Source organism: Mobula hypostoma, chromosome 8 (genome assembly GCF_963921235.1).
Source record: "Mobula hypostoma chromosome 8, sMobHyp1.1, whole genome shotgun sequence".
Lineage (NCBI taxonomy): Eukaryota > Metazoa > Chordata > Chondrichthyes > Myliobatiformes > Myliobatidae > Mobula > Mobula hypostoma.
The window spans coordinates 79,108,790-79,123,505 of record NC_086104.1 but is presented as its reverse complement, the minus strand read 5'-3'; the positions used below and the strand labels follow the sequence as shown (position 1 = coordinate 79,123,505).

General features: G+C 40.2%; 1 protein-coding gene across 9 annotated transcripts in view; it reads left to right on the top strand.

Annotated features, from left to right (window-relative positions):
- The window catches only part of plcb4a (phospholipase C, beta 4a), a 572,877-nt gene that overhangs the window by 110,283 nt on the left and 447,878 nt on the right, over positions 1 to 14,716 (top strand). For 8 of the 9 annotated variants that reach the window (XM_063056176.1, XM_063056174.1, XM_063056173.1 and 5 more), the window contains one exon: positions 5,165 to 5,251. The exons of the other annotated variant lie outside the window; for it this stretch is intronic. The gene's annotated coding sequence lies outside the window, so the exon portion shown is untranslated. The remainder of the gene's footprint in view (positions 1 to 5,164; positions 5,252 to 14,716) is intronic. 9 annotated transcript variants of the gene reach the window in all.

Here is a 14,716-nt window from a genome sequence, read left to right as displayed (position 1 = left end):
TACTCTTTTTTTCCCCCACAAACCACAGGGAAGTTGTAAAGCATGAAAATCTAAAAATGCAAATATTGAAATGTTAGAACTTCAGTATTTGACCCACTTTGTTCAATGCTTAGTTGAACCACCTCTTGCAGGTATTAAAGCCAGTAGGTCTTTTTGGATAAGTCTCCATCAGCTTTGCACAAAGTGATGGAGCAAGATTTTATGATTTATCATTACAAAATTGCTTAATCTGTGCCAGATTAGTTGGGTAATGGTGGTGGATAGCAATCTTGAGGTCTTCCCAGAGATGTTTGATTGGGTTAGGGTCAAGACTCTGACTGGGGAACTCAAGGACATCAATTTTCATATGAAGCTACTCATGGCATGATGCTACCTCTACCGTACTTTACAGTAGGAATGGAGTTACCTGGCTGATGCCAAGTATTATATTTACGCCACACGTACCACCTAGTGTTGAGGCCAAGAAGTTCCGCTTTAGTCTCATCTGACCACAAAACCTTCTTCCATGTCTTTACCGTATCTTCTAAGTGCCGCTTTGCAAAATCATTACAGGCAAGGGTATGCGTAAAGACTGCATAAAGACTATTATATCTGCAGCACATGGTATATTAGTGTGATCAGTAGATTGTAGATATAATAAGCCAAATATAATTGTCAATGTTCTTTTGAATAGAGAATGATTTTTTAGCTTGCTTTTCTTGAAATTAATCTTTCTTCCCCTTTCATAAATTTTAAAAACTCATAAGGCAAATATAATAAATTTCTCAATTTTGGGTTGAATTTGAGATAAGCACATATAGATTTTACCTTCAACTGGAATGAGACGATTTCTATCCTTGCTCTTGATGCTTGTTAAAACAAGGCAAAGCTTACTCACGCATGTATGAAGTTGAAAACTGCAGCAAAATGTTCATTGCTTTCCTATGGACGGCTGCATACTCTTCCTGAACTTGTACATTGGCAGGTGAGTACGGTCAGACTGCAGCTCACTATGTTCTTCTCCTCTCAAAGTCAAGTTCTCAGGCTGAGCAGAAGATTCAGAGAAAGAGTCCCTCGCCCAGTTATACACTTGTGTTGAAAGAGAGGAAAAATGCTGTTCAATTTTGTTCTGCAGTTCTTCCAGATGGTTTTCAATAAGACAAAGTTTTCTTTTTTTTTTGGCGTGTGCGTCTACGTGCGAGCGTGTGTGATGTTGGCGGGATGATGCCTTTTTCATGCCTTTACAAGGCGCGGAGCGAGGGGGAGAGAGGGAGAGACTGTGTGGGGCACCACTCCTCACACAGACATTTCGCAGTATTTTTCCCTTTATTTTACAAGGTCGAGTTGCGATCTCAACACTCAACCCGGTACAGATGGAAAGCATACTCGGGAGCAGACCCGACTGGGTTCGAACCTGGGAACCTCCGTTCCAGAGTCCGGTGCTGATGTCGTTGCGCCACCAGCCGGTCCAAGACGAGGTTTTCTGATATCCTTCCTCACTCTCATGCCCAAGCAGCAGTGGAAACATTTCAAGATTTCCCTTGGCACCATGATTTTTCCAAAGATTCATTTTCCTTTTAACTCAAAGAATCTTGTTACTTTTTCTCCAGGGCCTGGCAGAGAACTTGTTCAACTGGTTCATATGCCTGCTAAGCAGGGTAGTTTTTGCTGCCGCTCTTCATCTTCACAGCACTCAGCAAATTCTGGCTTATTGTTTCTTAAAAGTACTCCTGCGATTCACTTTTCAGCTCAAACACCCTGTTGAGTTCACTTTCTCTGGGTTCACTTGCAGTGACTAGTGGGGTACCGCAAGGCTTGGTGCTGGGACCCCAGTTGTTGACAATATATATTAATGACTTAGATGAGGGAATTAAATGCAGCATCTCCAAGTTTGCGGATGACACGAAGCGGGCGGCAGTGTTAGCTGTGAGGAGGGTGGTAAGAGGATGCAGGGTGACTTGGATAGGTTAGGTGAAAGGAAAAATTCATGGCAGATGCAATTTAATGTGGATAAATGTGAGGTTATCCACTGTGGTGGCAAAAACAGGAAAACAGATTATTATCTGAATGGTGGCCGATTAGGAAAAGGGGAGGTGCAACGAGACCTGGGTGTCATTGTACACCAGTCATTGAAAGTGGGCATGCAGGTACAGCAGGCGGTGAAAAGGGCGAATGGTATGCTGGCATTTATAGTGAGAGGATTCGAGTACAGGAGCAGGAAGGTACTACTGCAGTTGTACAAGGCCTTGGTGAGACCACACCTGGAGTATTGTGTGCAGTTTTGGTCCCTTAATCTGAGGAAAGACATTCTTGCCATAGAGGGAGTACAAAGAAGTTTCACCAGATTGATTCCTGGGATGGCAGGACTTTCATATGATGAAAGACTGGATCGCCTAGGCTTATACTGTCTGGAATTTAGAAGATTGAGGGGGGATCTTATTGAAACGTATAAAATCCTAAAGGGATTGGACAGGCTAGATGTAGGAAGATTGTTCCCGATGTTGGGGAAGTCCAGAACGAGGGGTCACAGTTTGAGGATAAAGGGGAATCCTTTTAGGACAGAGATGAGGGAAACTTCTTCACACAGAGAGTGCTGAATCTGTGGAATTCTCTGCCACAGGAAACAGTCGAGGCTAGTTCATTGACTATATATAAGAGGGAGTTAGATATGGCCCTTGTGGCTAAAGGGATCAGGGGGTATGGAGAGAAGGCAGGTACAGGGTTCTGAGCTGAATGATCAGCCATAATCATACTGAATGGCGGTGCAGGCTCGAAGGGCCGAATGGCCTACTCCTGCACCTATTTTCTATGTTTCTATATTTCTGCTAAGCCACTGGATTTCTGAATGTAGCAAGAGATTGGTGTGCTCTTTGTCCAGGTTTTCACACAGTGTTTTAAACATTCTTAAGTGAACTGGTGTTAAAACTACTAAATAACTTGCTTCCTGAATTTTTTTTTCACTGACTGTGACTTTATTTTCAAAAGCTTTAATCTGTTTGTTTTGAGAGTCCACTAGACAACGGGGTGACCTGTTGGGGCACCCTTTGAGAGAAGGGTAGTGCAGTCTGATGTGACCAGAATGAACATTAAATTTTCCTGAATGCTATTGGTATCGCTTTGCTTTGGAAATTGAAGTAGAAAACCTCAGTTTATTAAAGAATGACGCGTAGCAAAGCAAATATAGCTGCTCCTCATTTAATGAAGGGCCTTTTCGATGGCATCATTTCTGGTTTACCTGCCACCCTTGTGCCTCTCGTTGTCATTCTGGAGACGTGCAGCCCTTTCATCCCCTGTCTCTTCATCTCTTCTGCTGTTTGTTGTTGTCTCTGATCCTGGAGATGTGCATGCCTCTCCTCCTCTGTCTCTTTTTCCCTCATCTTTTTTTGTCCCGACTCTTTGATCCTGGAGTCGTGCAGCCCTGGCCTCATCCGATTCTTGTTCTCTCCCTCTCTTGCCGCTTCCCGACGACATTTGGCGTCATCTCTTGACCATAATGTCCCCCTTTCCACGCAGCATAATTAGGCTGGTCGTTTTTTTTTTACCCTAATGCTGGATAGAAGATACAAAGCAGTAACACCAAAGGATGCTGATTATTCTTGATAATGTGGTTGACACTCTCCTAAATAGACGTGATATAGTCACCGCTGTCCTCTGACTGCAGCAAAGGGTTTTATGGGTGTCTCGAAGTACGTCATTGCAATAAGATGTAATTATCTCTTATTGATGGGTGACAGTTAGATCTGTCCTAATCCTGCAGATGCTGATATGGTTAGCAGAATGTGACCACTCGAAATAGAGCTGCCCTGCCCTTTTGCTCTGGTAGGTGTCACTGCTGAGGTTGGCCATGTGCATGCATTGGGCTGTCGCGTCCCAATTTTCATGATGGCTGATCGTCTCTGGGTTGAAAGCCAGCCTGTTGATTTTTGGCGAATGAGCAAATTTATATGAATCTATAACCCTGAAATTTGCCTGCATTCTGTAAGCGCATTTTAATTCAATTTAGCCAAAAAAAAAGTGCCGCTGTAATGCACCGTTTGTGCTAATTGGAGGTCACAAACAGACAGAGTATGAGAGTTTTAGTAGTATATAGATTAGTCATTTAAAATAATCCGCACTTTTACTTGTCATATGGCTGTGATTTGCATTTAAGTGTCTTTTCAATTTTGCTGGAGTGCTTGCTGTGTTTGTAAGTTGTTTGCTCACAAACTAGGCACAATGGAATAGGACAACTTGAGCACCAGTCCATGTAAAACCCATTGATATGTAGCTTTCATTGTAAGGATGGACTTTTTTCGTGTTGTTTGTTGCACTAGTGCAGTGACATAACTCAGAAGATTGTAATTCTTCATTATTAACCTTATCAGAATCCTCCTCTTGCATCTCACTCCTCCTCTTCAAAAATCGCCACATTGGACCATCTTTAGAATGAAAATTTCCCTCTAGTTTTCTCCAACACCGGTACTTTGTTCCCCGTAAGTCAGTCGGCGCTCCAGTAAGGGAAAGTTGGGGGAGGTAATTTGGGAAGGAGAGGCTGACATCACAGCCCAAGTTGGGTGACGCACTTTACGCTCCTGATCAGCCTACCATCCTCCCCTCCGTGCGATACAGTGCTCACCAATTATCAATAGCCTCTCCTACCTCGCGTCATAAACTGAGAATGGACTCAATCAAATAAACAGTCCTCCTGTGTGCTGCCATACTGGGCTGAGATTACTAACAGGACTGTTCATTCACTGCCCACCACTGTGAGCGCTAGCATTGCACATTACGTGAAGTTAAATATACAATATTTTTTATCTCGATCTCTCGTGGAACCGCTAGTGACCTCTCACAGAACCCAAGGGTTCCGGTTGGAAAAATCCTGCTTTAGAGATTGTGGAGTCATGAACTTCATCTCCAGTTGCAGCCGCTGACTTCTGGAGTTCACTCAGAGTGACAACTGGCGTCACAGTAACCTCTCTTACAAGTGCCAATTTTCTCTGGTGATTAAGTTTAGAGGGGTAGCCTGACTCAGGCAGTGTGGCTGTGGTTTCATAATTTTTTCTACTTTTTAATGATGGACTACACTAAGCTCCAAGATATTCAGTGCCTTTGAGATGGTATTGTAGCCTTCTCCAGATTCATGCTTGTCTACTATCATTTCCTTGACTTGTCTTGAATGCTCTTTTGTTTTCATTTGTTTCAGCTGTTTAAAAATATACCACACTATACTCGACAGAGAGAACGTGTATTTATTCCGGTGATCCTCCAATTTTCTTCATCAACAAATTGGGTGAGTAGATAAGGTAGTATATAGTATTGCACCTGAAGAAAGTTAACATAGTGGTTACAAAGGGGGTGAATACTTCTTCAGCCTCATAATTTTGGTTTTTAATTTTTAGTAAATTGTCGGGTGTTGGAATTTTTCTATTGATTTGACATGATACACAATGTTTAGTAGATTAGCTCAAAATCCTACCTGAATATATTTTAAATTTAGAATATGAAACAATATAATGTGATGATAGTTGATGATGAAACATTGTACATTGTAGTCTCCTGCTCGATGGGAGAAAATCAAAGAGGATGTTGGATGATGAAAATACTTTTCAAGGCACTGTGAAAGCATAGTTTTGTCCTATGCAGCACCACATTTTAACAATGGGAAGAGCACAAGTTCTGATACAGGTAAAACTAAATGTTAGAACTAACTGAGCGAGGAACCAGAAGGACTTCTGTATCACCCACATCAAAGCAGCTACGAATATCTGATGGATTAATTATTGAGTAGTCCTGAATTTTGTAGTACATTATAACATTTATCTCTGCCTGCAACAAAGTTTGTGCTCACTGGTTTGGTGTTTGATTTGACAAAGTCATTTTTTTTTCCAAGAGAGCCACTTCACTGGCATTAGGCATAGATTTGCACAGCTTGGAAGCAAGCCCTTTGACCCAATTTATGCAGGCTGTCTAAGTTGCCTCCCTGCTCCAATATAAAAAAAAATTGGTGGCAGTACGAACTCAATAGATCAGGCAGCATCTGTGAGGAACATTCTGGGTCGAAACCCTGCATCAGGACCTGTTACATCCATTGGCCTAGTTTTAAATATAATAGCAGCAGAAATATTGCCACAAAGGAATGAGTGTTGAAGGTCTCAGTTTAACAAAGTCAAGTTTATTGTCATTTAACTATATACGTGTATGCAATGAAAATAACCATATATATTATATAGAAATGAGGCAACATTTGTTTGAACCAGAGTGTAAAGCACAGTAGTACACATAACAAACAATGCCTTATGAAAGAAGGATAAAATCTACAGATGAATCACACATAAAAACAAATGAAAGTGCATTAATTTTAAATAATGGAAGGTATGGAACAGACAATGCAGCCGGGAGTTCGGAAGCCTAATGGCCTGGGGGAGGAACCTGTTTCTCATCCTGACCATTCTTGTTTTTATACATTGTGGTCTCCTGCTTGATGGTAGAAAATCAAAGAGGATGTGGGATAGATGGGTGGGATCCTTAATTATACCAAGGGCCCTGCATATGCAGTGCTCCTGATACGTGATTAATAAATAAATTCAATTCAGTTCATCCTCACATCTGAATAAGGACAGGTCCAATAATGCAGCAGCCCCTCTGTTCCACACAACAGCACCAAGTAGTCAAACTGGTAAAACCTGAGGTATGGGTATAGCCAAGCGCACTCATTTCTCAATTGCTAGGAACTTTCGGACTATTGTAGTGGCTTTCTGAAGATTTTTGTAGATTTTGCTGTGTATCCCTAATTGTTTAATGCTATTGTGTAGTGCCTTTGGGATGACACCAGTTGCAGATATTACTATTGGGACAAAATATACCTTCTTCATGTTCCAAAGTCTTTCATTTTCCTCTTTGAATTCAGCATATTTCTCTTTGTTTTTTACTTGTTGATTTCTGTAAGTTATGTGTGTTGGAGTGGCTATATTTACTAAGTAGGTTGTTCTTGCTTGTTTGTCCTGCATTATATCTGGAAGTTATTATGGATTGTCCTATCGCTAATAATGGATCAGTCATAATATAATTTGTGGGGTTCTGATTCTAAAACTGGATCAGGCTTGTATTTATAGTAAGGTATGTTTCTTTTATAAGTTTGTATTTTAAAGCACATGTAAGGGTTTCTACTTTTATGTTACTGCTAAGGCTAATAAAATGGCTTCTCTGTAATGTTAACTGCTGAGTTAACGGTAGCAGCTTGTTTGGGTTATAATTACTGATAACGGGAATTGTATTCATTTGCTAACCAATTGGGATAGATGTTTTTCTTTCTTGTGTGTCTGTAAGCTATTGTTTTCGCGGGCTTTGGGCAGAAGGCGCGATGGGGATAGAGAGAGGAGATGCTGTAAAATGGGTGAGGATTGGACCCAAGAGGGAGACCGAGGCCCAGGGCTTTTCTGGAGGAGAACCGAAGAGGAAGGACGTGTTGGACGCGCTCTGGTTGACCATTGTGGTTGGTCCCAGACGGCGGGTTGAGGAGGTCGGAGGGGATCGAATGGTGGAAAGAAGACTTTGTTAATTGAGCTCCAATGGTTGTGCATGAAGTGATTGAACTCTGATAAGTTTGGCGCCTTTTACTTTCCTTTTATATTGTATCTCTATTAATTACATAGTTCCAGTAAGATCTATAAAGTGTAATCTTGTAATCTGTAAATCGTACATTGTGTGCTGTCTGTTAATTGGCGGTGTGGGGTACATCACACGGCATCCACACAAACTTGATTACCCAGTTTGGCGGGGCCGAAGGCTGCTCCCCCTAGACGAAAGCGAGCTCAGCGAGCCTGAGGCTTCCTAGGAGCCTACACAAGATTTTGGTGAACGGAATTTGCCACTTGATTGTGCTACTTGTAAGTAATCAGACTGAGTTAAACTGCTGCAGGGTCTTGTAATGTGCTAGATTGTTTCTGGATTCTCTTGGCATTTTCTACATCTATCGCCTTGAATTTGTTGGTCTTTTATTATGTATTTTTGATCATTTTTTGTGTTAACCTCCTGGCCCTGTATTGCCACAAGGAACCCTTCTGTTTCTGAAAAAATGTCACCGCTTCCTGCCAACATTTCCTTGTGGACATCTAATCTGCTCAGATCATGGGGATGTCTTCCATGTAAGGTCATATTCTTCTATTAGTCATCTTTTTCTTCAATAGTGATAATATCTTCATTTTTCTGTGTTGTGGTCTCATTTAAGTTTAGTGATGTATACTTCTTATTGGAATTGCATATGCTTGAACGGAGTGCTGATTCCTGTTTTCAGTGATGAAAGTATAACTTTAGAAGTTTTATCTGACTGTTGTGTAGATTTTTAATATCTGTTATGCCTCCTCACCTTCTGTCCTAAGTAGTGTTGACCTAAGTGCATTCAAACGTGCATGATGTTTTCTGAAATTTGTCATTTCAGTTCTTATTCTTCTTTGTAAATTTTCCGGATCGGTTTCGGACCAAGATATTGTGCCAAAGGAATACATTAATATTGGTATAGTGAAACTGTTTATTGCCTTTGTTACATTTTTACTGTTGAATTGTGTTTGGCAGATTTTCATAAGCCTTGAAGTAAATTCTGTCGAAAGTTTTTCCTTTATCAAGCTATTTTCTTTCCTTGTTTATATCCCAGATACATGTTTTATATTCATCCATCAGTTGCATTATTATTATTATTATTATCACATGTATCAGGATACTATGAAAAGCTTGTCTTTCCTGCTATTAATATAAATCAACACAATGCATTGAGTTAGAATAAGGTAAAATAATAACAATGCAGAATAAATTCTGAAAGTAACTGAAAAAATTCAGTGCAGGTAAACAATAAAGTGCAAGATCATAAAGTAGATTGTGAGGCCAAGAGTCCATCTTATTCTAGAAGAGGTCCTTTGGCAGTAAGCACTTTCAGGCTTTTGTATCTTCTACCTGATAGGAGATGAGAGAAGGGAGAACGGGTGGGCTCTTTGTCTGTACTTCTCACTGCTTCAGTGAAGTGAGAAGTATGGAAAGGATCCTGTGATGTGCTGTGCAGTGTCCACAACATATTCCAGTTCCTTGCAGTTGTGAAGAGCAGTTGCCACACCAAGCTGTTACGCATTCAGACAAAATACTTTCTGTGGTTCTATATATTCATGACCACCAATGAAAGAGTGCTTTTAGTAACTGAGTTCTGAAATGTCAAATATTTCAGGACCAACCCCCCTTGTAAAGTTCCCCAATGCTCTACCGATTTATGCGTACCATATCGGGTGGAAACAAAGAAACCTGGCATAAATGTGATTATGCAGACACGATGCCAGGCAAGCAATACTTTGTGTGCACCAACTGGCTCTGAATGAAGCTTTCCCTAGCTGGAGCAAGCTGTCTGTGCATCTTTCCATTTGTGTGCAGAGAACTATTGCTGCTGAGTTATTAAGGACTGAATGTCGAGCCTCTTGACACTTGTTTTATGAGTGCGAAATGAGCACAGTGAGAGCTAATCTGAGCATCGGTATTCTATATCCCAAAGTTACTTGGAAGCTGGGCAGTCTAATATTGGACTGGGACATTTTTCTGACATTGCTGGCACCAAGCAAGAAACCAGACATGAGGTGTTATAAATGCAGGACACAAATACAGTGGATTTGTGATTAAATAGTGGCTACTTTACCAACTTGTACATGGTTAACCATCTCCAGAAATTACATTACATGAGAAATTAACCTTTCAGGATATTGACTTGTAGTTACACATCAGAATTGTATCCTAGAGTTATGATTTACTGTAAAGGAAAAAAAGTCTCCAACTCTCTAGACAGAAACTTAATTTGACTACTAAAAGCTAATTGGAGAGCTCAAAGATGAGGAATCATACCATTTTAAAAACTACTCTCAAACAAAAATCATCGAGTATTTTAATAAACAATAATGTAAATATTGGATAAACATCTTATGCCTTTAATGCATTTTATAATCATCTACTGTGGTGTCCATATCTTAGCACCTTTCAGGAATGCACGCCCCTCAGTTGAGGATCACCATGTTGAATTAGAACGTTTTACATCTGAAATTAATATTATTTGTGCATGTGTAAATGCAGGACTTAAATATTTATATAAAGATTCCATGTTGAAATTAGATTGTGATGGTTAAAGCAGGGTTTGGATCAGTTCCTGGAGGAATTCTAGCTGTCAACAACATTTCTTACATTCTCATGTGCAAATATTGAGGTATCTTTGCTGAAGAACCAGGAGGAGGAGGGACTCTTCCATGAATGAATAGCGGGCTCAGCCCCTCTTTTATTGTTGTTCAACATTCCTAAGGTCTTTAAGATACATGTGAGGTCTGATATCTCAAAATCCAATTAGTTAAATTGAGTTGTCTGGCTATTGGTAGATAGCTCAAATAATGTCGGTGAACCAAAGCCTAATGCCAATTTGCTGCAGCCCATCTTATCTCCAGCATTGCCATTGTGTTGTCAAGCTGCAAATATAAATGGAATAGCATAATAATTTTCTTAAAGACTGAAGCCATCACCTTCATCTACCTGAAACTCTCTACCCCAGCTTCACATCTCTTCCAATGTTGGCTCTGACTAAACTTGGTAAATAAATGGCCGTGGCTTTAAGTTTGGTTCTTAGCTCAGTACCCTTTATTGAAGATGCACTTTGGATATTTACAGTCCTAACTCATCAACAATTCTTCTTCCCGTGCTGCATTAACTTAACTCTAAAATTCTCAGTTCCTTTTTAGATTTTTTTTTTCAGTGAAATTGTATGTTAGTGGCAACATGGTTTTTCTTTTTAAGATTTTTAACTCCAATCTACTAGATTTTTGATCAAACAGTATCCGAACACACCTTTTGGCCAAACTTGTCCATGTTGAGCAAGTTGCCCATCGAAACTAGTTCCATCTGCCCACATTTGGCCCTCATCCCTCTAAACCTATCCAAATCCAGCGCATCTTCCCTTCAGTTGAGGATATTTTCAGCAGCAGGTGCAGAAAGAAGGCCTGGAAAATCATCAGGGACACCAGTCACCCCAACCATAAACTGCTTCAGCTGCTTCTGTCTGGCAAACGGTACCACAGCATTAAAGCCAGGACCAACAGGATACAGGACAGTTTCTTTCTACAAGCCATTAGACCTTTAAATTCACATGTCTGTACATTGCAACGGAGTCGTAACGCCATGATTTTCACTCCCTCACATTGTGGGATGGATGTAAGATTTAAATAAATTCTAAATTATAAAACCAGGTACCTGTTCAAGTACCTCCTAAATGTTGTAGATGCATCATCCTCCATGTGAAGAAGCTGCATCTCGGGTCTTTTTTAAATCATTCCCCTCTCACTTACCCATTCAGTGAGGTTACCTGAAATACCTTTGCATTTTCCTGCCCAGCTTCAACATCAACAAATTTCAATTTATACTCCTGGTCTCTCATTCATATTACTGGTATAAATTTGAATCTGGTGGGCTGTCAACACCATTGATTCCTGTGCTATCCCACTTGTCACAGATGGCCAACTCAAAAATGACCCGTTATCAAAGAGGGGGAAGAGTTATCCTGGACACTGTTCCAAAAGCACTTATACTCCTTTAATAACTGTGAATTTAATTAGTGGTCAGGGACAGGAAGGACTGACAGCAAAGAAAGCAGGTGAAGGTGTCCATTGGTTAGCTCTGGAGAAGTGACTGCCTCTAACAGGTGCAAGGTTGTGCTCTGTTTGGATGTGGTGTAGAGTACTGGAAGGGCTTGCAAGCTCTCTGTAGCATCATGGCATGGAGGGCTTGGGGTGTGTGGTGGATGGTGTAGTTGGGCACGGAAAGAGAAATTTAGTCATGGTGTGGGGGGGCACGATATTATAGTGGTTCATTTAATGTTATTACAGTGCTAGAGATCTGGGTTCATTCTCTGCCACTGCAAGGGATTTTCTCAACTTGACCACACACATTTCCTCTGAGTGTTCTGGTTTCCTCTCACACTCTAAAGATGTGCATTTAGCCGCTTATTGGTCACAGGTGTAATTTGGTGCTGGCTCAGTGGGGTGAAAGGGCCTGTTATAATGCTGTCCCTCTAAATAAATAGTTGATCGTGTAGATAGGTGAGCAGATACTGTCCTGTCAAGAGACATGAAGGCTGTGCGGCAATCTAATGCTAGGGACATCTCTTCAGGCCAGGAGAATAAATTGGTGTTGAAGGGGAGGATGTGTGCTCAATGTGGGTTCCAATGATATGGGTAGCACTACAAACTATGTTTTGCTGAGGGCAATACAGGAGGGTGAGGGGAGAGAGTTCACATGACAAGAAATCTAAAAGGAAGAGTGCAGTGAAGGTGTGAATGAAAATCTGAACATGTTGATCACAAAATATAAGCAATTAATATGTAGCAGAAATTGGAAACCCAAACAGTTAAAAATTGTAAAATCTCAAAAGTTTCAACCTTTTTTAATCTGGGTACACATAGCACAAGTAACAAGACTGATAAGCTGATGGCACAAATGGAAATAAATGAGTTTGAATGATTAGCTCTTACATAGCTGTGGTTGTTGGGTTATCAGGTTTGGGCACTCAGCATTTCAGACTTTTTGATGTTCTAAAAGAAACAGTAAAATGGGAAAGGAAGTGGTATAGATGTTAATCAAGGGATATTATCATTGTGGCTGTGTTATAAATGCAGTAATCTGAGATGAGATTGATTTCGATGGTAACAGGGAAAAGCAGATGTGAATGCCTGTCTCTTTCAAAGCTTCCGGATGTTCCTCATCAGGTCTTGGGTATTTTACTACTTTTTGGTCCCATTAATATTGTAATACTTGGTGTAAATATTCCCAGTTCCTTCTTCATTCTGGACCTGTAGCTTTTTCTGAGAGGTTTTCAGTGCCATCTTCCATGAAAAAAGTAACCTTTATTTCTCTCGAATTTCATATCTTCTGTCTCTCTCTATAAGGGACTCATATTAACTTTGGCCAATCTTCTTCCTCTTCATGTATTGCAGGAACTTTTATAATTTGATTTTGTTTCTTGCTAGATTACTCTTGTATCTACTTACCATTTCCTTATCAATGCTTTGGTTCTCCTGTGCTGAAATCCAGATTTGTTTACTACAACCTGCAGTATTTTTTGTTTAAAAGACTTCTCCCCTACTTTAGCTTCTAATCTCTTTTAGTAGTCGTGGCTTTGTGTTTTATTTCAGTGCCTTGCAGGGGCATGTATTTGCCATAACTTATTATTTTCAAATGTTTCTTGATGTTTGCTCACTGAAGTACCTTTTATTATATTTGCCACTTCACAGCCAATCATTAATGCTTTATATGAATTAAAGATCCTCCTTTTGGACTGAATGAATCTTTATAAAGATTCTATAAAACAATGTCATGTTACCATTTGTTTGTAGACCCATAGACAACTCCCACTAACAGTTTCTTAGCTCCACCCAAATTGATTCCTCTACAATGGATTCTAGTTAATTAGGACACATTGGGACCAATACATTTTGGCCCAATTAAGCAGCTGCCAAAGTTTCATAGAAATAGTTATAAATGTACAAAAAGAGACAAAATACAATGTAACTGAGTAAAAAGTTACACATTTAAACAAAGTACAGAATAAAATGAAACAATCAAAACTACTACAGAACTATAGGAGCTAATACAATTTTAAGTTATCAATGGAGGAATTCATTCAGCGTATGTTGATGTGTTCTTTTGATTGTCATCACCATCATTACGTGCTGTGTTGTATGATGTGGACGATAATGGTCTATGACCATGATTGTTCTTGGCAAATTTTCTACAGAAGTGGTTTGCCATTGCCGCCTTCTGGGCAGTGCCTTTACAAGACAGGTGACTCCATCCATTTTAAATACTCTTCAGAGATTGCCTGGCATAAGTGTTCACATAACCAGGACTGTGTTATGCACCAGCTGCTCGTGTGACCATCCACCACCTGCTCCCATGGCTTAATGTTATCATGTGATCCTGATTAGGTGGTGGGGGGTGCTCAGCAAGTGCTACACTTTGTCCAAGCGTGACCTGCAGACTAGGAGAGGGAAGAAGTGCCTCACACTTTCTTTGGTAGAGATATTTCTCCACCCCTGTAAATTAACAAAATCAGCACAGACACCTAGTGCAGACAGTGGACTGCCGTCAGACATTGCTTTCAATGATTCTATCCTCCAAACCTCATTTTCATTGTAACATTCAAGATGATTATTGATATCTTTAAATTCTTTGTAGTTCCTAACTTGAAGTAGTGAAATCGTTGAAGTTTCACTCCCAGCCATTTCTGGCATCTGCAAGACTGAATGCTTGGAACTTGCCAACTATCAGTGACAAACATCACTGCTTTTTGAACTCACAGCACAGAAGTGACGCAATTTTAAAACTGTCTGACAGCCACATGATGTGTTTGCGACTGACCCTGGTTAGAACACTTTTCTTCCTCGTTAAATGGCATTGTGTCCCAAAAAAACAAAGTAAATCCTGGCTGTTTTCTTGATTTGTTTTTCTTATTTAAGAGTGCTCCCAAATAAGTGGATGCCTCAATTAACCAATGGCCCAATTAACTGGAATCCATTGTACTGTACTTTTTCTCGGAGCCAACTATGGATTTATAGAGTAAAGATCCCTTTACTCTGCTCTCTCATTCAGGCAAAATAGATGAAAACATTCTCTAAACTTGGGTTGTTTATTAGTGCAGTATTTCCATAGCCAGATTAGTAAGAGTGGAAATAATCTCTAGTTTACGATACCA